General features: G+C 44.0%; 1 pseudogene; it reads right to left on the reverse strand.

Moving 5' to 3' along the window:
- Positions 1–9,583: 9,583 nt before the first annotated feature.
- Positions 9,584–22,757, reverse strand: LOC104992560 (annotated as a pseudogene).

Consider the following 22,757-nt stretch of genomic DNA (forward strand, 5'->3'; position numbering starts at 1 on the left):
ATAGGCTCCAGTTTCATCCACCTCATTAGAACTGATTCCAATGTATTCTTTTTAATGGCTGAGTAATACTCCATTGTGTATATGTACCACAGCTTTCTTATCCATTCATCTGCTGATGGACATCTAGGTTGCTTCCATGTCCTGGCTATTATAAGCAGCACTGTGATGAACATTGGAGTACATGTGTCTCTTTCAATTCTGGTTTCCTCTGTGTGTATGCCCAGTAGTGGGGTTGCTGGGTCATAAAGCAGTTCTATTTCCAGTTTTTTAAGGAATCTCTACACTGTTCTCCATAGTGGCTGTATTAGTTTGCATTCCCACCAACAGTGTAAGAGGGTTTCCTTTTCTCCACACCCTTTGCAGCATTTATTGCTTGTAGACTTTTGGATCTCAGCCATTCTGACTGGTGTGAAATGGTACCTCATTGTCATTTTGATTTGCATTTCTCTGATAATGAGTGATGTTGAGCATCTTTTCATGTGTTTGTTAGCCATCTGTATGTCTTCTTTGGAGAAATGTTTATGACCCCATTTTTTTATTGGATCATTTATTTTTCTGGAATTGAGCTGCAGGAGTTGCTTGTATATTTTTGAGATTAGTTGTTTGTCAGTTGCTTCATTTGCTATTATTTTCTCCCCTTCTGAAGGCTGTCTTTTCACCTTGCTTAGCATTTCCTTGGTTGTGCAGAAGCTTTTAATTTTAATTATGTCCCATTTGTTTATTTTTGCTTTTATTTTGGATGAGACATTTGTTACTAAGAAGATGTCATCAAAGGACATGAGCGCTACTAGTGTGTGACTGCCAGCTTTCCCCCCTCAGGTCACTCCTTTCAGGGCTCTTCCAGCCTGGACAAGATGATCTTTAGTTCTGTGACTCTATAAGATGACTTGAATCTATGGACAGTGACTTCTGCATGTTACCAACTCTCAGAGGCTTTGGTCCTTAAGGTAAATGGTATCTAATACTATTATTGCTTCATCTTGGGTCCCTGGGACCTCTGGTCAGATTGAGTTGGCTGTAAAACTAAGACCACAGTTACAGAAAAAAAATAATAATGTACTTTGTTATTTGAGCAAGATGCTTTTCACGTTGGTTATCTACTTCTACGCTGAGATTGTAAGAGGCACTGATAAATATGACTTCAGCATTGTGTACTGTGTCCTATCAGACAGAGCTAGTCCACAATATAAAGCCCCTCAGTTAGAGATGACGACATGTGTCTATCTGGATATCACGAGACAGCAGCTCCCCACATTGCCTTGAGACAGAGAGAGAGATCCATGGCTTGAGGACCTGGATGGCAGAAGCCACACAAGGCTGGGGAGCCCACAACAAAATATGAAGGAGGGATGTTACTCATCAGGCCCAGATGCATTGTATCCTTCATTCACTGCTCTTTAGTGAAAATTCTTTTAGACAAATACATATTGTTGTTCCCAAATAAATATAGTGTTGGACCCTGTCTGTACTAGAAAGTTAGCAGGACCAATATTTTTCTGGCATCTCTGTTGGATAAAATTTTATCATTGAAAAGTCTCAGAAAAGAATTCCCTGTGCCAATGCCTTCCCTGAACTAGTCAAAATGTCATCTGGTCCACAATATTGAAGCACTCACCAGCAGGTAAACAGGTGGTTGAATGTGATTTAATACCCATGTAACTAAAACTGATCATATTTATTACCTGAAGGAAAATACAGCTAAGCCTCACAGCAGTGATAACAGCCACTGTTGTCTGTGAGATCCCATCACCTCTCAGCCTTAAAGCACCTTAGTGAGAAGCTGTGTGGGGTGTGTTAGTCGCTCAGTGGTGTCTGACTCTTTGCAATTCCATGGACTGTAGCCCACCAGGTTCCTCTGTCTGAGGAATTCTCCAGGCAAGAATACTGGAGTGGGTAGTCATTCCTTTCTCAGGGGATCTTCCAGACCCAGGGATTGAACCAGGGTCTCCTGCGTTGCAGGCAGATTCTTTACCATCTGAACCACCAGAAGGACAAGTCTCAATTCTGGGAATGCCCTGTACTCCTGCTGTTTCTTCTCTGAAGTACCGAAAGCCTTGCTCTCCACACAGAAACAGTTTCCACTTACCAGAGGTATAAGAGGGAATCATGATCTTATCAGATGACTCAATTTCAATGATGTGGATTTTAATTTTCAACTTGTTTCTGTTCCTAAGGTTTTAGAGCTTTTCAATAACCCATGAGGAACATCTAGAAAAGGTCAGGTGACTTTGAATGGGGACCATGAAATATAAATACTTCAACCAAGTATGTATTTAAGGCTGATTTTTTTTTTTCCTCAAGGAACTCTCTCCTTTGTGCTATCAAAATAGAGAGTTTAACTTAAAAATACACAAGTGAAGTCCTTCCTAAATATTGGCATTTTCACAGCTAATTCTTAATATATTTTCTGGTTTTTGTAAAGAAGGAAGAAAAAGTGGTAAATATCCTTATAGGTAAGTGCCAATATTACATAAATAAATAGAGCCAAGCCTAAGTCTCTAAATTTCCAAGTTATATAAAATTTTACAAACTTTTATCTTAACTCTTTTTCCTGGGGATGAGAAATTCTCTTTCAAATGGACTGATAAAAGTTGGTATCAAACTTAGCTGCAAATTAAAAGAAAAATCATAAATTCAGATGACTTTGATGTTGTTGTTCAGTCACTAGATTGTAATTGACTCTTTGCAACCCCATGGAGTGCAGCACACCAGGCTTCCCTGTCTTTCACTATCTCCTGGAGTTTGCTCTAACTTATGTCCATCGAGTCAGTGATGCTATCCAACCGTCTCATCCTCTGCCACCCTCTTCTCCTTTTGTCTTCAATCTTTTCCAGCATTAGGGTTTTTTCCAATGAGTCAGCTCTTCACATCAGGTGACCAAAGTATTAGAGCTTCAGCTTCAGCATCAGTCCTTCCAATGAGTATTCAGGATTTCTTTCGGATGGCTTTACCATAACTCAAAGGCCTAACACCAACCCGAGGAGGTGAGGGATCCTGATGAGGGAACAAGGCCCTCACTCACCCAAGCAACACCTGGAAAGAGGGGCCTGTAGAATGTGCCACTCAGATGACCATCGCCTCCTTCAGCCCCTGAAACCTTATAGGAACCTGAGGAAGGTTCAGAGAGGCGGAGATGGAGTAGGAGTTTTAGAGAGTGCTTTCAAGGTTCTGTAAGTGCACCTCGAATAGTGAGCATCTAGGAACCAGCTTTGAGAACCTGCCTGTGTCTTCTTGGCATTTGGGGAACCCAAGGCATGACTGTCTGACCATCCTGGAGATGTGGGGGAGAAATTGGCTGAAGTGCCAGGAGTAACTGTATAAAAGGAAGAACAAATCTGACTCCACATTAAACCTGTATCTTTAACCTTTGTATTCTGTAGTTTTTGCTTCAGGTTAAGAATGTTGCCTATAGTCTGAAATATACAGGATAGCCCATCCTCAAGGCTCTGACCCTTAAAGGGTATAACACTTTCCCATTTATATAGAGATAACAAGTTGCAGAATAGAAAATAACATTTGTGTTGTTTATTGAAACAAATGAAAATAACATTTGGAGGTTTACAAGAACATCAGTAACCTGACAGTAAAGAATTCTAACATCAAGAAGTTTGCAACCACCGGCCATACTCCCTCTTTTTAGTATACAAGAAGCCTGAATTATGACTGGGGGAAGATGGTTCTTTAGCGCAGTAGTCTGCAATCTTCTTGGTCTGCTGGCCTTCCAGATAAAGCCTTTATTCCTTGCCACAACACCTCTTCTCCCAATTGATTAGCCTGTCACCTGGCAAGCAGCATGAGCTTAGACTTGGTAACAAGTGCTCTCTCAGTCTTGGGACTAAAGGTGTTTCTCTGCTGACTTAACGTGGCCCAGCTTGAGAGAGAGGAGGAGATGGCAACCACATGGGTGCTGCTCACTAATGGGGAACTGTGAGGATTGACCAGAGGAGATGCTTCCCCAGGACAATGCCCTGTGAGTGTGAGGCCCCTGGAAATGACATAAAATGCCCACAAGTCCACTCTCAACCTCTGACAAGTGCAGGTGGTACCATGGTGGGCTTCCAGCAGAGCACTGCAGGTAACATGAGCCTTTCTTGCTCTTTTACTCTTCTTTCCTTCCCTCCCTCCCCTTGCTGGATGAAGAGAGGTCAGAATTCAGGATGAGTAATCTAGGAGGCAGCTGAGCCTAGCAGACAGGGTTGGGAAGAAGAGGAAGTAACTCCAAGTGCAAATGGAGACGTTTAGGTGCTCCTGGCCCAGCTCTGCACTGCAGCATCTCCATCTAAGGCGGGCTCTTCTCCTGGAGGACAGGAGCTGCCTTGCATTGAAATGCAATGTGGCATTTTGACTGTTACTCTGGCCTGTGTGATTTAATTACTGAAATCAGACTTCCTTTTGTTACTGAAAATAACTAGAGGACCCCTGGGTTTCACCTGAGACCTGGGGGTTCAGCACCAAGGAGCATGTACAAACAGGTGGAGAGAAGTTGGTTTTGAAGCACCCAGTGAGTCCAGCTTGTTCAAAGTGAAGGCAGCAATGGCTTTGGGATTGCAGAAAGAGTCATTTAAAATAAACCTACTTAATGTTTAGTATTTGGAAATCTACTAAATACTGTGTGGCAAAAAAAAAAAAAAAAAGATTTGAAAATTATTTGAAAGAATATTCAGTTTATTTTCTCAGACAGGATTTTTAATTTTTAATACATATAAGACACATACATTTTTATTGCTTAATTCTACAAAAATAGTTCATCGTGTATACTTTAACAAACAACAAGTAACTTGGTAATAATAATATGAAAAAATAAAAACAACGAAAGTAACAAAATGGTTCATTACTAGCCATGCAGTGTTTTAATATTCTAACTCGTTTTCCCTTCACTGCAACTCTGTTAACTTTGAGAACCATTTTCCAAATGAAGGAAATGAATTTGGAGGCTCTGAGTGACTTGCTCAAGTCATAGAACTGGTAGGTGAAAAGTTTATCTCACTCCAGGGACCATTCTCTGCAGAATAAATTTACACATTCTTGAAATATTTATTGACATTGGAAATAGGCATGTGATGTGTCATCAGCATAAAACTGGCAGGAATGAAGAGAAAAGATGGTGGTCTTGCTTCTGAAGTTTAAGGGCAATACACGAGCTGGGAGAGGTCTGTTTGGTTGCAGTGTTGATTGGAAACAAAGAGCAGAAGTTGTGAAGCCACATGGAGCAGGTTGTAGTGAAAGTAATTTCAGGATTCAGAGAAGAGAAGAGCTGCAGACACCATTACAGTGAGTCAGGGTGAGAAACTGGAAAGCACAAGAATGCTTTAAGTCAGAGAGCTGTGTCATCCAGGTTTGCTATGAAAGAGAGGGCGTGTTCTACATCTTCATCTACTGGGTCTGGCACAGCATGAGGTTGTAGCCACCTGAAAGTTATTTTCTTAGGTGCCACATGCATGTCTGTGGTACAGTGTGTCTGTGGAGAGCACGGATTGCTTATCCCTGGAGAAATGGCTCTACTGGTCACCATGGTGTGTGGACACAGCCTGATTACAGGATGAGGGAGGGTGCCACAGTAAATCTGGGTAATGGAGACATGCTGTGCTAAGTCACTTCAGCCAGGTCCAACTCCGTGCAACCCTATGGACTGTAGCCCGCCAGGCTGTCCTGTCCATGGGGACAGTGGGTTGCCATGCCCTCCTCCAGGGGATCTTCCAGAGTAATACGACATTGTGCCTTCTCAGGATATGCAATCATCCACATGGATAGAGACCAGAGGCACAATGATAAAGACGAATCCTGTTCCAGGAATAATTATGAATCTGACTGATCTCAGAAAGGCAGTGTCAGTTATGAAGCTGCTGGATCATCCAGACCTTGATGCTCCCTGCTGTGTCCATGGTGTGAGTATGGCAGGAAGTGTAACTGTATATATGCGGGAACACTGCCAACACACTTCCTGTGGGAGCTCCTTATAAAGTAAGAGTGAACACAGCATTTTAACCTATCGAGGGGAGCTCTTCAGAATTAACATTGTAGATGACTGCTTTTCGTATTTTTTTTCTTGTTTATCCATTTGGAAAAAAAAGTTACCCCCTGGAGTATTAAGAAGTCATCACATAATTGCACCCTCTGCTTTTATTTTTTTCCTAGCATTCCTGGTTCATTATAATCAGTGTGAGAACTGTTTTAAATATACTTTGATTCAAACCAGACTGACAGTAGATCCTGAATATCATGGAGACAGTCTTTTATCTGTAGATTAAAAACCACTTTATTTTCAGCAAAATGATTTCATGTGAAAAATGCCAAAAGCAAAGAACTTACTTTTGTTACTTTCCCCATTATCTTATTTTTTCTGTTTGGTATATATAAATGGGAAAAAGTTTACAGATTTTCTGTAGGTGAATCTTGTTAACAATAAACAAGTGACCATAAAGCCTGACAATACTGACAATGTTTTTATAGTAGAATCCCCTCTATTGTTTCATCCAGGGTAAAGGTGCAAGTTTATGCCATGAAAATTGGCCACACAACTCATTTGAGGTAACATGTGATAGATGCAGGTGCAATGACATGGGTATGTTGCTTTAATGCACATTGTTCATTGCAGTTTTGCACAGTTTATTAAGCTATGCATTGCTTTTGAGGGACAATCACATTCACATGTTATCGCAATGAACTATTATGGACGTTTGTCTATGTTTTCAGTTTGTTCAACTTAAATTCAAAGGACTGAACAATAATCAGTATAATATTGTTAAGACAGTCAACTTGAAAAGGAAATAATACACTTTGTAAAGCATTTCCTGTGTGGAATTTTCCCTACTTGTTATGATCATGAAACATATCATGACATTGATCATGAAACTTTTACTACAAAAAAGTACCACCCTATAGAATACTACAGGGTGCCACAACTATCTATCATGTTGTGATTCAATGAGATTGTAAGTAAGGTAGAAAATTAGTTATACATTTGTAAATTATGGAAAGTACAAAGAAGGAAATTTTTGTTGAAATAAGTAGGCCCAAAGAGTCCTTATATCAGTTCTGCTTTTCTTAGAGGAGGGGCTGTCATCTTATGGATAATCTGACTTAACAATGATAAATGCCTGACAGCTATCATTAAAGTAGATGTTAACAAGGTAAGGAAAACTAGTTGCTTAGGAGCAATGAGAAACGTGTAATATCACTAAAATGCTCCTTTTGGAAAGGGCTTGGTATATAATGTGAGGGTTTTGATGTATACTTTGTGTATGTTAATGTACACTTTGATTATTTATGTACACTTTCTTCCATTCAGATGTGAAGACACACTTCTGGTCATTTTATTAGGCCATGTGTATACATTAGGCATAGTTAAATGATATCTTTTGTAAGATTCTACAGAATTTGAAGCAAAGTGTCCTTTTATAGCCCTATAATGAATGCAATATAGAATCTGTCCTAGTACATTGGAGATTGTACATTTTAAAAGATTTAAGAAATGAATCCTAAATAGTTCATCAGTTTAAACTATGGTTCCTGGACATTACGATTTTATCATGTCCTAGAAATATGCATTATAACATTTGAGGGCATTGCCACATTTTGAGAAAACAAATAAATATGGTTCTTGCCAGAGGACAAAATAGGAATATTGGCAAATATATGATTCATTTGAAAAGTCTTCACATAATTTTAGCCTGTTTCATTTAAAAATAAAACAAACCCAAGCCTGACACAAGCTGTTATATACAAAATGCTGTGTTAGTTGCACAGCCCCCTGGCGAGGTGAGACTCTACACACCTTGTTGCTGGTTTATTTTATTCCTAGAGCCCATTTGCTGCAGTCCTTTACCCTTATTTCCAAAGTAAAGAAATCTGGATCTTAAGTTCAGATCTGGTCACCCAGAAAATAAAAAAAATAAAAAAAATATGATATTGGCACCATCTGACTGGAAGATGACTGAAATGGGACAAATAAGATGCTTGCATTGGAATTTGGTAGCATTTTACTCATGCTTAAAATTTGTGGTTCTCTAAGCCATGGGACAGAGCTCAAGCTAATGAAGATCTGTGGAGAAAAGACTTTTGCAGGTCTGCACGTGGAACATTGTGAATCTTCTGTTCAGAGGCAGTGGTTACAAAAGGACAAAAGGCATGAGCATTTCCCCAAGCAAAGAACCCCGTTTAGGGAATGCTGACGATGTCTGGATATCCTGGAGTTTTGGGGGCAGGGAGGGTTGGGACTGGCACCATCATCGGTCCTTCCCCTGTTCTGCCTGTTTGTTAACTGACATCAGACCCACCATGAAGGACCTGTCACTGGGTGGATACTCAGATCCTAAAGAACACCTGTGAGGTGTGTGCATGGGAGGTATCAGAGAGAGGTCTCTGTGGGATGCTTTGAGAGGTCTCTGGGTGAGATTTCTCAGAATGGGTGTGTGGGAGGTTCCCTTGTGGGGTCAGTGTGGATCTCTGTGGGGACTCTTGGTGGAGGACACCCCATTGCTGGCCTTTTTGCCCACTAAGGCAGGAAAAGGGCTCAGGACTGGCTCCTTCTGATTTTCTGCTGTTCTGTCAGTGTCCCTCTGTGTCACGTCTCCCAACAGGCATCTTGGGGGTCAGCTCCCCTCACCCCCAGCTCTCACCTCTTGGTGCCTCTGAGAAGACCTGGCATCAGCCAGTCTCAGCGTCCCTGCTCTTTGCACCCCTCTCCTGAGCTCTGGAGGTCACTCCGTGACCTAGGTCCCAGCCCTTCCCTCAGGCCCCAGCTGAGTCCCTACTGCTGTGCTCACCCTGGAGGACGAGACCCAGAGTCAGGACTTGGCTCCAGGGAGAAACCACAACACAAGCAGGCCTGTGCCCTCTGCCCCCACACCACCCTGGTCCTGGTCCAGGCCTGACAGTCATGAAGGCTGGGCCAATCCTGCTGTCTCCTGGATGAGGGACCCCTCCTGAAGGGGGACTCCCCACCGTGGAAGTGACTTTGACACAGAGCCCTAAATCGCACTAGGAAATTGCTCCTGTCTCCCCATTTTCCCATGTGGACAGGCCCTGGGGAAGAGAGCTGACGGCACCCTCATTCTCCACAGGTGACTTCCCACCCGCTCGGTGACACATCCTGTCTGCTGGTCTCTTCCCTCTCGGGCTCTGGGATGAGTGAGGCTGAGAGCAGGTGAGACTTGCTATGACCCCTGCACAGTCCCTGGGCCTGTTGAGTCCCCCACCTGTCCCCTGGGAGCCTCCTTGGGCCACATGTGTAGGTAGAGATCACAGACCACGAGTCTGTCCTGAGCACCCGGTCCTATGAAACCTGATTATTTACATTGTGGAGAAGTGAAGCTCCCCTTCTCGGAGGCTCCTCTGCCTCTGGCAGCCTGGCCCTCTGTGGAGGAGCTCTAGGTGTTCTCTCTCTGTATGGGCTCTGGGAGCTGAAGTAGGGGAAGATTCTGGTGTGGGACTGCCAGGAGCCACTGGGCCCCTAACTGCTTTCCTTTGGGCCTGTAGATGGTAGTTAGATGCCAGGGGCTCCTTGGTCATTGCACCATCTATAGGCACCTCTGCCCCCTGCCTCCTTCCTTGCATCCCACTCTAGGGGCACAGAGTCCCACCCTCAGATCATGAGGTGACTGTGCACAGTCACGACGATGCTCATTCCCTGGGGGGAGGGTGGGCGCCATGAGCAGGGCTGTCCTCTCCTCCAAGGCAGGGGTGAGCTGGCCCACAAGGGCCTCCATGCTCCCCACCGCACACCCTCAGAGCTGGGAGTGTGTGGCCCTCATCCTTGCCTCTGCTCCAGAGCATAAGAAAGACAGACGGAGGGTGATACTCCTGGCTCATCTCAACTCAGCTCCTTCTGGGAGAGGAGGGGCTTCCCGGGCAGCATCATCCAATCCCACCATGACATGGGGACACAGTTTCTCCCTCCTCTGGACTCGGGACACACTGCCCCTAAAATCCCCTCCTTATTCTGATTTGTGAACTTGTCTCTGACACTTTCTGAGCCAGAGAGGAATTTCAGCCTCTGCAAATCCCTCTTCTACAGCCCCACAAGTTCAAAGTAGAGAGAGTAGAAGACAGAGCCAGATCCTGAGATGGGAGAGGTCTTTAGGTTTAGTTCACTGTGACAAGTCTTGAATGCTATTGCTTGTATCTGTAAAGCTGGTATTATGGACACTGAAATGTATTGAGGGAATTGGGGTGAGGGTGAGTATTCCACACTGAGGCAAACCTCATTCTATGGCCCTGTCCATCTGGAAGTCAAAGCAGCCACCTGGAAAGAGTGGACCCTGATCCCTTCCCTTCCCCCAGACAGGGCACAGACAAAAGTCACCACCTCTCACGAGAAAAAGCATCTATTTCAGGAAACAAGAAAATGTGTGGTAGGAAGAAGTCATTAGCACAAAGAGGATGTGCTAATAAGAGAAAAACATGTTTTTATCTGCATGGCATACATTTTTCTCTTGGAAAAGACTTTTCCTACTGGGAAAGCTGTGACAAGCATGTTCTGATTGAGAAGAGGCGTATTTCTGAGGAAGACAGTGCCTTGGACAGTGGGAAGAACGGCCTGCAACAGTTGTCACTCTTGATCCATGCTGGCAGGCTCTGCCCAGAAGGGGACCTGACTCCCTGGGTGGGAAGGTCCACGTGCTGTCCCTGGGACTGGTCCACTTAGTCTTTATAGGACAGCTGTGGCCCATGGGAGTAGCTCACTGATGGCGGGCTGTTTGTCTCATCACTATCCTTTGTCCTTGATAGGAGAGAAACCTGTGGTAGCAGTAAGGTGGACCTAAGGGGGCCTGGAGTTCTACTTTGTACCAGTTTAATTCTGAGGCATGTGGTCCACAGTGAAGCGCCATCTTCTCCTCTAAGATCTGTCCAACAGCTGTCATGAGAGCCTGAGCCTCAACAGCCTTGCTGTCTGTAATCAGATGTCTTTTGACAGTTTTGTGGCTCTGGACAGTGTCTGCTGCAGGCTTGCATTCTTGCAGGGGCTCTTCTGGTCTTTTGTTTTTATTGGGGCAAATCCACTGCAGAAAGTACTTAATCCTCTCTCTGAAGTGGTTTTATGAAGAAACCCGTCCCTTCTTCAGGTGGGATTTGCTTTGTAGGGACTCTGCTGATTCCTTTTTCTGGCCAGGGTGGTTCATCCTGTGGGCCTGGTGGGCTCTCCGTACCACCAACCCTTTTCTATGCTGTCCTAGTTTGGGATTCCTATTAGTCTATCTCGCATCAGTGGAGACGAACTTCCTGCTCTGGCTCTTATGTTGGGGCTGCCTTCTCAAGGCCTCCTGCTGTCCTTGGCTGCTCCCTCCACTCGATGTAACATCATAGAATATCTGGGAATTGGATGATTCTCTACTGGACAGGGTCTCAAAACAGGACAGAGAAGCTTGAGAAGCCAAGGTGTTTGTGGCAGTGCATATATCTGAGTGACAGTCTTTGAGAAGCCTCTCAGTGGCATAGTCTTGAAGGAGCATACCAGTTTCACAGTCTTGAAGGAGCACACAGGTGGTGTGCTCAAACAGGCCTTGAGCCTGTTTCTGCCGGTCTGTGAACCCTTGGAACTCAAGCTTACAAAACTGCTCATCAAAGTCTACATCTTCTGGATTTCAGTCAACAGACTTTGTGTTCAAGGAAGGATTTTTATTGGACCTTAGAAACTGTGATTTCTTCATATTAATATTGATGATTTGGGATTTGATTAGCATACTTGGTTCAAAATTACCTTTCCTAGCAGGGTCTCCCTCCACAGCCTCTTGTTCCCTGCAAGATTGGGAACACTCATTGAGGTCCATGACTGTCACACTAGAGCAAGATTCTGGGGTGGTCCACCCCCCGGATTCCTCTTGTGGCACATTCCTGGCCATTGCTGGACTTCGACTGGGCTCCAGGCTGCCTTTGTCAGCCTCCATGACAGTTTCACTGTGCCAAATTCTGCCCACAAAGTTGTATGTGGTGTCCTGAGAAGGTGGTTTGACTTCCTGTCCAGTCAGAGGTGCCTTTGAGGGTTTCTGCATACTGTCAGGTGGGGGTCCTTCTAGAGCCTGCCAGGTTTCCTCGATCACCCATGAGGGGGCAGTGAGGGGACTCTCCAGGTGGGGAACTGCCTCTGTTGTTATTACTTTCTTTCTTGGATGGGGCTGAGGATTTTTTCACAAGTCCTTGGTTAACTGGGCTTTTGGGTGGTCCCCAGGGTCACTGGTGGTCTTCAAGGTGGATCTTGGAAGGTGTGTGAAGTAAGCATTTTTCAACTTTAAGTTAAATATAAACTTGAAGACCTTGAGGAGTAGGACCCATCTGTGTCTCACCTGAAACTTTAATACATAAGCTTCCAGCTCCTGCTGAATATAAGGACTGACAAGAAGAGACTCATGGGAGGTGTTCATAGAGGCTTCCCCATCCTGAGAAGAACCTGTATTTTCTGTTCCTGTAGGAGCATTTAACTCTCCAGGAAGGTATAAGAAGTGGTTGGCAGCAAGTCTTAAACAATGGACATTCACAGGGATTTGACCCTCACAGATCTGCTGTGCCTTCTTGCTTATAAGGACTCCCAAGACTTTTTCTGGATGCTTTTTGCCTGGGCTCAACTCTCTTTGACTGAAGTTTTGCTCTTGGAAACTTCACTGGGTGGTTTGCTGATGTCATGTATAGAACTTCGTGGGTTCCCCCCAAGCTCTGCCCTACATCATGGTGCAGGTCTTTCCCTATTGGGATTTGTGTTGGGCACTTGGGCCTCATCTTCTGTGCATCCTGGCAGCTTTTGCCTAGACCTGCAGAGGTACTTGAGGGCTCCTCCCTGCCCTGTGCCTGACAAGGCCTTGGGAATTGATCCTGAGGCTGCACCAGTTTTTTGAGAAGCTTGGATTCTGCAGGGCAGGCTGCTCTCTTGCTCCATGAACCTTTTGGAAATGTGGTGCTCCAATTTCTCCCAAACCTCAGGGCTGATCAAATCCCCAGGAAAGATGGAGACAAAGGTATGGGCCTGGGAAGACCTGCTTTCCTAGGGAAGGTTGGGAATGACCTGGCTAAACACTTGCTGAGATTTTTTAACCAAATAGGGTAAAGTTCTCCCACTTCCTACTTGCTTTTTCAAAAAAATGATGTTCTAGGGTATGCATTGCTTTTTGGATGAAAGATTGTGCCTTATTTTGGACTATAGGGCAAGCTACATCATGGTACCTAGTCTGTGGTTCAGAAGAAGATGGTTCAATTGGGAAAGAGTGTATAAGATGGGTAGTGGTCTCTAACTGAGCCCAAAGTTGTTCTTGACCTTGGGGCATGGTTGGAATGAAGGGTTGGGGTTGCATCTGGGCCTCCGTGTGAGCCCAAAGTGGTGGTGATTGATGTTGGGCCTTCGTTGTTGTCAAGGGTAGGGGTTGGGCACTGGTCTGCATATGAGCTCGAGGTTGTGGTTGACAGTGAGGCATGGCTGGACTCAAGGGTTAGGGTCTGGCCTGGGCCTCCATATGAGCATGACACGGTGGTGGTTGAAAATGAAGCATGGTTAGATTCAAGGGTTGGAGTTGGGCATGTGTCTCCATGTGAGCCTGAGATGGTGATTGACACTGGGTCATGGTTGGAGCAAAGGGTTGAGGTCCGGGCTGGGTCTCCATGTGAGCCTGAGGTAGTGGTTGAAAGTGAGTCATCATTGGAGATAAGGGTTGGATTGAGCCTGGGTCTCCACATGAACCTGTGATCGTGGTTGATGTTGGGGCATGGTTGGAGTCAAGAGTAGGAGTGGAGTCTGGGTCTCCATGTGAACCCCAGATGGTGAGTGAAACTGGAACATGGCCGAAGTCAAGGGTAGGGGTCGGTCTGAGTCTCCATGTGACCCACAGGTGACGGTTGCAATTGGGGCATGGTTGGAGTCAAGGACTGAGGTTGAGCCTGGGCCACAGAGTGGGTCAAGGGCTGGGCCAATGACAGTTGTGAAGTTACTTTAGATTGAATTTGAAGTTTTTCAGCCTTAGAGTTCATTGAATAAGATAGGGCATAATGTAGAGGGGACTCAGGCACTGGGACAGTAGCCAGCAGAGACTCACTGTGCAGAAAGGGGAGACCCCAGAAGAGCTGGCTGCATGTCTTCTGTAGATGGTCCCCCAAAGTATCAGAATATGGGGGCTTCTAGGGACCAAGCAGCTGTTCTGATTTGCCTTTTATGTACCAGAAGTGTTGGTGACCCAAGGTGTCCTGCTTGTCACCCAGTAACTTGATCCTTTCCCCCAAAGAATTCGGGTGGTAGCCTGCCTCTTCCTTGTTTTCTTTCTCCTTCCAAGTCTTCGGTTATACTCTCTTGGTGATTAGTATCTCCAGCAGCTTTTGGACATCCTTGTTGACAAACAAGAGGGTACTGGCCTCTATCTGCCTGTTTTCAGGGTGTGCCCAAAATGAGTCTTCTGGTGGATGGCAGGGAAGGTGCTTTTGCTGGGACTCAAAGTTTGTCATGGTAGAGAGACTCCAAGATTTGGCAGCCCCATGCCACCAAGACTGGGCTGAAAGGGGACAGCTTGAGCGGACAAGCTCTGAGATGGCTGGTCTCCAAGGAGATTGTGGAGACATGCTGTGTGGGATGGTGCCCAGTGGGAGTGACATGGAGGCACTCTGATTGAGACTCAGCACAGAGCCTAGTGATGGGGAGTCCGAGGAGGCTCTTGGAGGTGGAGGACACGCCTCTCCATTACTGGGGCATGGTGGGGAAGTGAAAAGAGCAAGTGGCCAGGGTGAAAGCTGTCCGGGAGAAAGAAAGGCTCTGATCGCTAAGAGGTACTCTAGGATGAAAGTGAGTGAACAGAATCTAAGGAAGACACTGAGTGTGGAGAATGGGTGGAGTTCTGAGATAGAGGCCATTTGATCAGAGAAGGCGGGGACATGGTGTGAGTGGCCTCTTCCCTACATGGCTGGTGGGCTCCAGCCAGCACTGCTTTGCACACATCCCCAGGAGCATCTTGACTGGATACCTGATGAAAGCCACCCTTGTCAGGGAACCTCCTCAGAAGTCTGCAGAAGACATGAAGAACAAGCTGTAGCCTGGAGCCCCGGGGCCAGGTGGGCTGAACAGTCCAGACAGGGGTTGGCACCTGCAGCCCACGGCCCTGCACGGATCTCTTGCTGACTTCACAATGCTACGGCTGCCCCCCACTTCAAGGCTTTAGCCATACTCTTCCCCAGTGCTCCTCCCTCCTAGCTCAGCCCCAAGCTGCTTGCTGTCCCGTGGTCATACCATAGGCTCTAGGAGGAAGAACCACCTAGGAGAGAAGGGGAAGATTCTTTACCTTTGCAGAAGTGAAGTCAGTTCCGAGACCTCTTCCAGTGCTTCCAGGGAATCTCTGCAAGCTGGAAATCAGCAGACTGCATCATGAGGATCAAGACAGGAGCCTAGGGGACTTGTGGGAAGTTGAGTGTAGGTCCCTTGAAGGGGTTGCAACTGGGAGATTTGAGCCCACGTACGAGCATCCAAGGCCATATGATCCCTGACAGTGATGGTGAAGTGAAGCTCATGAAAGGGTTTATCATTTACAAAGTGTTTCCATATCCTTTGCTCCCTGCTACCCTCATAATCCCGTTGGGGAGAATGGGCATGGGTCACCTTGCAGTGACATCTGAGCAAAGTTAAACAAGGTGTCCACAGTTGGACCCAGAGGTCCTACCTCCGAGTCCAGGCACTATTGGTCCAGTGAAGCCCACACATGTCTGCTGGGCAACACCCATTTCCAGACCCCTTACGGCTTCATTCTATACAGAGAATCTAGGAAATATCTGGGTTCTGCTCTCTTTCCCAGAGCTTTCCTGGGTGTTCTGTTTACTGTGGGATGGCCCTGCCACTGGTCTCCTTGAAATCTGTGGAACTGGGCCATCATGGCTGGAGAGGTGAGGGCTACCACCTGGGGCACACAGGACTGAAAGTCAGAGCTTACCTTTCAAAGCTCCATTTCTTATACTGCTCCTGCTTCTTCCCCTCCACTCTATTTGCTGCTGAGAGACAGAAAAAATGAGGACCTGGGACCCAATTCTCTCTCTCTCCTCTCTAGACAAGCATCAGACAGTGTCCATACATAATATGACTTTCTGTGTTTCACTAACAGAGCTCTGTGGTCTTTCATTCTTTAAACTCATATTTAAAGTGTATAAAAATATCTTCTATTTTCCTTTTTTGAAGAATATAAGGATTTTCCGGGATTCCCTGATAGCTCACTTGGTAAAGAATTCACCTGCAATGTGGAAGACCCCTGTTCGATTCCTGGATTGGGAAGATCTGCTGGAGAAGGGATAGACTACCCACTCCAGTATTCTTGGGCTTCCCTTGTGGCTCAGCTGGTAAAAAATCTGCCTGCAATGTGGGAGATCTGGGTTTGATTTCTGGGTTGGGAAGATGCCCCGGAGAAGAGAAAGGCTACCCAATCCAGTATTCTGGCCTGGAGAATTCCATGGACTGTATAGTCCATGGGGTCTCAAAGAGTCAGACATGACTGAGGTACTTTGACTCACTCACTCACTCACAAAGATTTTCAAGTGAGATTCATCCTGGATCTTTCATTACTGTTCCTCTGTTCAAAAAACACATGCACTCACAGACCTATGGGTGAATCTGAGGTCCATCAGGTAACTCTCTGCTTCTTGAAGCCAGAACTCCACTCCAGCCCCTGCTCTGAGGCTCTTAGGATTTCAGCACTCCCAGCCAATCAGCCCTTGTCTAAGACATTTCTTCATGACTGGTGAACTGGTGCTCAGAGTTCTGTGTTCTGGCTGACATTGAACTCAGTATCCAATCCTCGGCCCCTGGTCACTTTGTTTGGGGCATGCTCTGGAGTCCCTATCACACCAGGACAATTGGTCTGAGATCTTTGTGTAGAAATCCTAGCATTCACTCTCTCCCCTGCCCAGCCTGGTTTGTCCCTAGAGGCATGATGTTCTATTCTTCCTTGAGAATAGATGTCCTGTTCTTTCTCATTTCAAAAGCCTCTAGTTGATTTAGAAAAGTGGAAATAATAATAGAGAAGAAGAAAGAAGCATGTGCTTGTGGGTCTGGGCCAAGTTTCCTTACCTTTCTGATGTTTCCATGTTTCCTAAGGGGAGCAAAGGATGGGTTACTCTTGAGATAGGGGCGGATCAGGAAAAAGAGCCCCAGTCCACACAGAAAGGCGAGGATGGTATCTATCACCTAGGAAGTGGAACTGGAGTTAAGCCAAATATCAGAAGTGTTTTTCAGAAAAAAGAGAGGATTCTCCTTCATCTGAATCACATAACTGCCCTCAGGAAACTGAGCCAGGGTGTGCACTTGGGGACTAAAGTACTCAGCTCACATCATAGAGCTGTGGTCTGGTCACAAAGGGCCCTTGAGAGTAAGAGGGAGGAGCAGAGGAGGAGGCTGGACTATAGCCCCTCCCTACTCATCCAGCCCCGCAGCTTCATTCATCTCCTTTCTTCTGAGCCTTCCCATCCTACCTTCTCACCCTATTAGACAGAAATATTAGTCAAGTTTCAATTCATCACATCTGGAACTCAGACAATATTGGTTCCCCCCCGCCAAATCTCTACCTGAGCCCCATAAATGGCTTTTAAAAATCTGGAGTTGTCCCTATAGTTTTGGTTGATTCTAGGAATTCTTACTCTCAGGATTCCCTTGTCTGTAATTCCAAATTTTCCACATAGTATATTTTTGCCGTGCACCAATGTAGGCATGGAACTAAAATTTCTTTCATATTTCTTTAGCCATGTGAAATTTGAAAATATTAACAAAATTGTAAATTTTCATTTAATTTTCACTAGATATAGATACAAGGTCTTAGAATTAAATCAATAACCATATGAAATTTACAAAGTTACGAAGTATAAAACAAATTCTAATAGTTAAAGCTTCAAAGTGGATTTTTCATAAGTTTCCAGCATCTTTGTTTCTGAAATCAATAAACTTAACAAAAACTTTTGAAACATTTTGTACAGATACACACTCATCTTCAATGAATCAGTCCAGTATTTTCAAATCTAAGAGAATCAGGCTTTTTTTTTTTTTTCCTGTTCAAATGTCTTCCTTCAGTAATTATTATAAGTTGGAATGTCAGCAGAAAATTCTCCTGGCCTTTGTTTATCTGAGAATATTTTTATTTTGCTGTCTTCTAATGTTTTCCATTAGACTTGGTAAGTTTCCAGCCATTATGTCTACAAGTTTTTTTTTTCTTCCTCCCCTTTCTCTTCCTGCTTTCTGATACTCTTTCCACATATGCCAGTGTGCTTAATGGGTCCTCTTGCTCATTTTTTCTCAAAATCTTTTCATTTTTTACATTGATTTCTATTAATCCATCTTCAAGTTTACAGTCTTTCATCTACTATCTTACATGTGCTGTTGAAATTCTCTAATCATTTTTTCATTTCAATTATCATAGTTTTCAATTCCAGAATTTATATTTGCTTCATTTTTAATTAATTTGTAGCTGTTTGAGTTTATTTATTGCCTTATTATCATATTTTCATCTAATTCTTTAAATATGGTTCCTTTAGTTTTTTATAGTTATACTTATTTTTAATACTTTAATCTTTTTCTTCATACTGGAATTATAAATAGTATACTTACATGACTTATAAGTGATATGTTATATAAATGCTTTACTCTCCACCCTTACCATGTTGGAGTTTTCTGAATCTAACTGTTTACTTATCTGTCCCAGGGAGTTTTATACTTTGATATATTTTTCTTTTACTAATTAACATCTTTTTATTTTAGCTTGTAGAACTTCCTTTAACTTTTCTTGAAAGATTGATCCATTGGTGATGAAGTCCTTCGCTTTTTGCTTATCTGGAAAGTTCTGTCTCCCCTTCACTTCTGAAAGACAATGTAGTTGTGTCATCTGGGAATTTTTAGTTGTGACATGTGAGATCTTGTTCCCTGACCAGGGATTGAACCCAGGCACCTTGCATTGGGAGCACAAAGTCGTAGTCACTGGACCACCAGGGAAGTCCCCCATAGCTTTTTTATTTGTTAAGGAAAAAGAATTCTCTGAAAGCTCATATATCTAGTCCACACAGAAGTGGCCAGCAGTTAGTCTTGTCATGAAGATTTAGACATGAATCTGGCTATCAGAAGCCAGTCCAGGACAAGGACAGTAAGCCATAAGGAGATAGAAAGCCAAGGATTATGGGATTTTCCTCTTTTAGGGTGTAGGTTCCTGTAGTGTTTTATTTTTAATGGGAGTAAACATAGTAAGTTTTTTACAGACTCACCCTGGTTAAGAAAAGGGATTTGGTACTTGTTATACAGAACTAATTAGAATGTGACAAAAGGCTGAAAAGTTTGGATGATATTCAAATACAACTTTGAATTTGGACTAAATGTTAACTACTTACTCCCTTTAACTTAAATATTGGCATAAAAACTTAAATTCACATATGCTTGAAGATCCTTCCCCAAGTCATTAACCAGAAATGCATGCTGGTTTCACTTTAAAAGCCTATAATCCATCACTCTCATGCCTGTGACTTCAGTTAACACCTATGGGCTGAGTAATCATACAGTCTCAGCCTCAACTTGAAAGTATTGATCCCTTGTCAGCCATGGTAGGATCATCAAATACACATCCACTCTGCCATATTTGAAACTGAATGCATGATTGCACAACTGGCAATATTATCTAATAGTTTAAGCTAACTAAAACCCAGCAGTCATGTCTGACATCTTTGTCTCTTAATATGCAGTAATCCTGGTCTTTTCATAAGTATATTTCAAATTTGGCTACATAAATTCTTCTTCCTTAATGTCAATCAAATCCAAATTACCTGTTTTCTTTGACTTCTACAGGAAACTCACAACTGTTTCACCTGCAACCGCATTTGACTCCTGTCATCTCTTTTCCAATCACAGCTGAAGTAGTCTTTTCAAAATGTTTATCAAATTGGTCAACCCCCTTCATAATACATTTAATGGCTTTCCATTATTTATGGGCTAAAAGGAAGAAAAACCCTTAACAAAACCTGCACGAGTCTTCAGGATAAGGTGTCAAACTCCACTTCCAATGTCACACTCCTCTAGTGTATAGAAGTGTGGCTATATATACATACACATATCATAAAGTATTAGAGTAGGAAATAGCAACCCACTCCTGTATTCTTGCCTGGAAAATTCCATGAACAGAGGAGCTTTGGTGGGCTGCCGAGATATCCAAGGGTCAATTGTACAGGTATAGTGTTCATTATAATGATAAAATTGTATTTAATGTGTGTAATAATTATATAATTCATAAACATACTTATGTATTATGGATAATAGGGTTTCCCAGGTGGCGATAGTGGTAAAGAACCCACCTGCCAATGCAGGAGACATAAGAGATGCAGGTTTGATTCTTGGGTTGTGACAATCCCCTGGAGGGAGGCACAGCAACCCACTCCAGTGTTTTCATCTGGAGAATCCCATGAACAAAGGAGCCTGGCAGGCTACAGTCCATAGCATCCCAAAGAGTTGGACAAGACTGAAGCAGCTTTGCATGCACATTATGGATAATAACCACATATATATATACAACTACTGAAAGAATAAGTTGGTGTTGTTATTCGGTCACTAAGCGGTATCTGACTCTTTGCAACCCCATGAACTGCAGCACACCAGGCTCCCCTGTCCTTCACTATCTCCCAGAGTTTCCTCAAATTCATATCCATTGAGTCAGTGATGCCATCCAACCATTTCATCCTCTGTTGCCCCCTTCTCCTCCTGTCTTTAATCTTTCCCAGCATTGGAGTCTTTTCCAGTGAGCCAGCTCTTTGTATCAGGTGGCCAAAGCATCAATTCTTTGGTGCTCAGCCTTCCTTATGGTCCATCTCTTAATCCATACATGGCTGCTGGAAAAACCGTAGCTTTGACTATGTGAACCTTCGTTGGTAAAGTGAGATAAATATCATTAATGAAAACATAATAAAACAGTCTAAACATTATTGAAACCCATTATATGCACCCTGGTCCAAAAACACATTACAAAGACATGAAATGTATTCTGCTTCTCCTTTAAATGATCCAGTCTGGGTGATGGGCTTTCTCCTGTTTTGAAGACTGATACTAATTTAATTTACAATAAGGCTACATTTCTTCAGAGAGAAGTTATCTACCCTTTCCTCAATATCTGTGAAGATTATGTTGATGTTCAAGCTGGTTTTAGAAAAGGCAGAGGAACCAGAGATCAAATTTCCAACGTCCGCTGGATCATGGAAAAAGCAAGAGAGTTCCAGAAAAACATCTGTTTCTGCTTTATTGACTATGCCAAAGCCTTTGACTGTGTGGATCACAATAAACTGTGGAAAATTCTTCAAGAGATGGGAATACCAGACCACCTGATCTGCCTCTTGAGAAACCTATATGCAGGTCAGGAAGCAACAGTTAGAACTGGACATGGAACAACAGACTGGTTCCAAACAGGAAAAGGAGTACGTCAAGGCTGTATATTGTCACCCTGCTTATTTAACTTATATGCAGAGTACATCATGAGAAACGCTGGACTGGAAGAAACACAGCTGGAATCAAGATTGCCGGGAGAAATATGAATCACTTCAGATATGCAGATGACACCACCCTTATGGCAGAAAGTGAAGAGGAACTGAAAAGCCTCTTGATGAAAGTGAAAGTGGAGAGTGAAAAAGTTGGCTTAAAGCTCAACATTCAGAAAACGAAGATCGTGGCATCAGGTCCCATCACTTCATGGGAAATAGATGGGGAAACTGGAAACAGTGTCTGACTTTATTTCTGGGGGCTCCAAAATCACTGCAGATGGTGATTGCAGCCATGAAATTAAAAGACGCTTACTCCTTGGAAGGAAAGTTATGACCAACCTAGATAGCATATTCAAAAGCAGAGACATTATTTTGCCAACAAAGGTCCGTCTAGTCAAGGCTATGGTTTTTCCTATGGTTATGTATGGATGTGAGAGTTGGACTGTGAAGAAGGCTGAGTGCCGAAGAATTGATGCTTTTGAACTGTGGTGTTGGAGAAGACTCTTGAGAGTCCCTTGGACTACAAGGAGATCCAACCAGTCCATTCTGAAGGAGATCAGCCCTGGGATTTCTTTGGAAGGAATGGTGCTGGGGCTGAAAGTCCAGTACTTTGGCCACCTCATGCGAAGAGTTGACTCATTGGAAAAGACTTTGATGCTGGGAGGGATTGGGGGCAAGAGGAGAAGGGGAAAACAGAGGATGAGATGGCTGGATGGTATCACTGACTCGATGGATGTGAATCTGAGTGAACTCTGGGAGTCGGTGATGGACAGGGAGGCCTGGTGTGCTGCGATTCATGGGGTCACAAAGAGTTGGACACGACTGAGTGACTGATCTGATGTTTTTTATTGAGGTAAAGTTCATATGACATGTAGTTTACCATTTTAAAGTATACAATTCATTGGAATTTATTTCATTGATGATTTTATGCAACCATTACCCCTGTGTGCTTAGTCATTTAGTCGTGTCGGACTCTTTGCAACCCATTGGACTGTAGCCCACCAGGCTCCTCTGTCCATGGGGATTCTCCAGCCTAGAATACTGGAGTGGGTCGCCATGCCCTTCTCCAGGGGAACTTTCTGACCCAGGAATCGAACCGGGCCTGCATTACAGGCAGATTTATTGCCCCCAAAGGAGATCCCATACCATTAAACAGTCACTTCCTGTCCCCTTCTCTCTCAGCCTCTGGCAGCCACTAATCTGCTTTTTGTCTCTATAGATGTGCTTATTTTCAACGTTTCATGTTAATGGAATTTTAAATATGTGACCTTTAGCATCAGCCTTCTTTTACTTACCTTTGTTTTTCTGAGGTGATCCAT

The sequence above is a fragment of the Bison bison genome, unplaced genomic scaffold, assembly GCF_000754665.1.
Source record: "Bison bison bison isolate TAMUID 2011002044 unplaced genomic scaffold, Bison_UMD1.0 scf7180017864217, whole genome shotgun sequence".
NCBI lineage: Eukaryota > Metazoa > Chordata > Mammalia > Artiodactyla > Bovidae > Bison > Bison bison.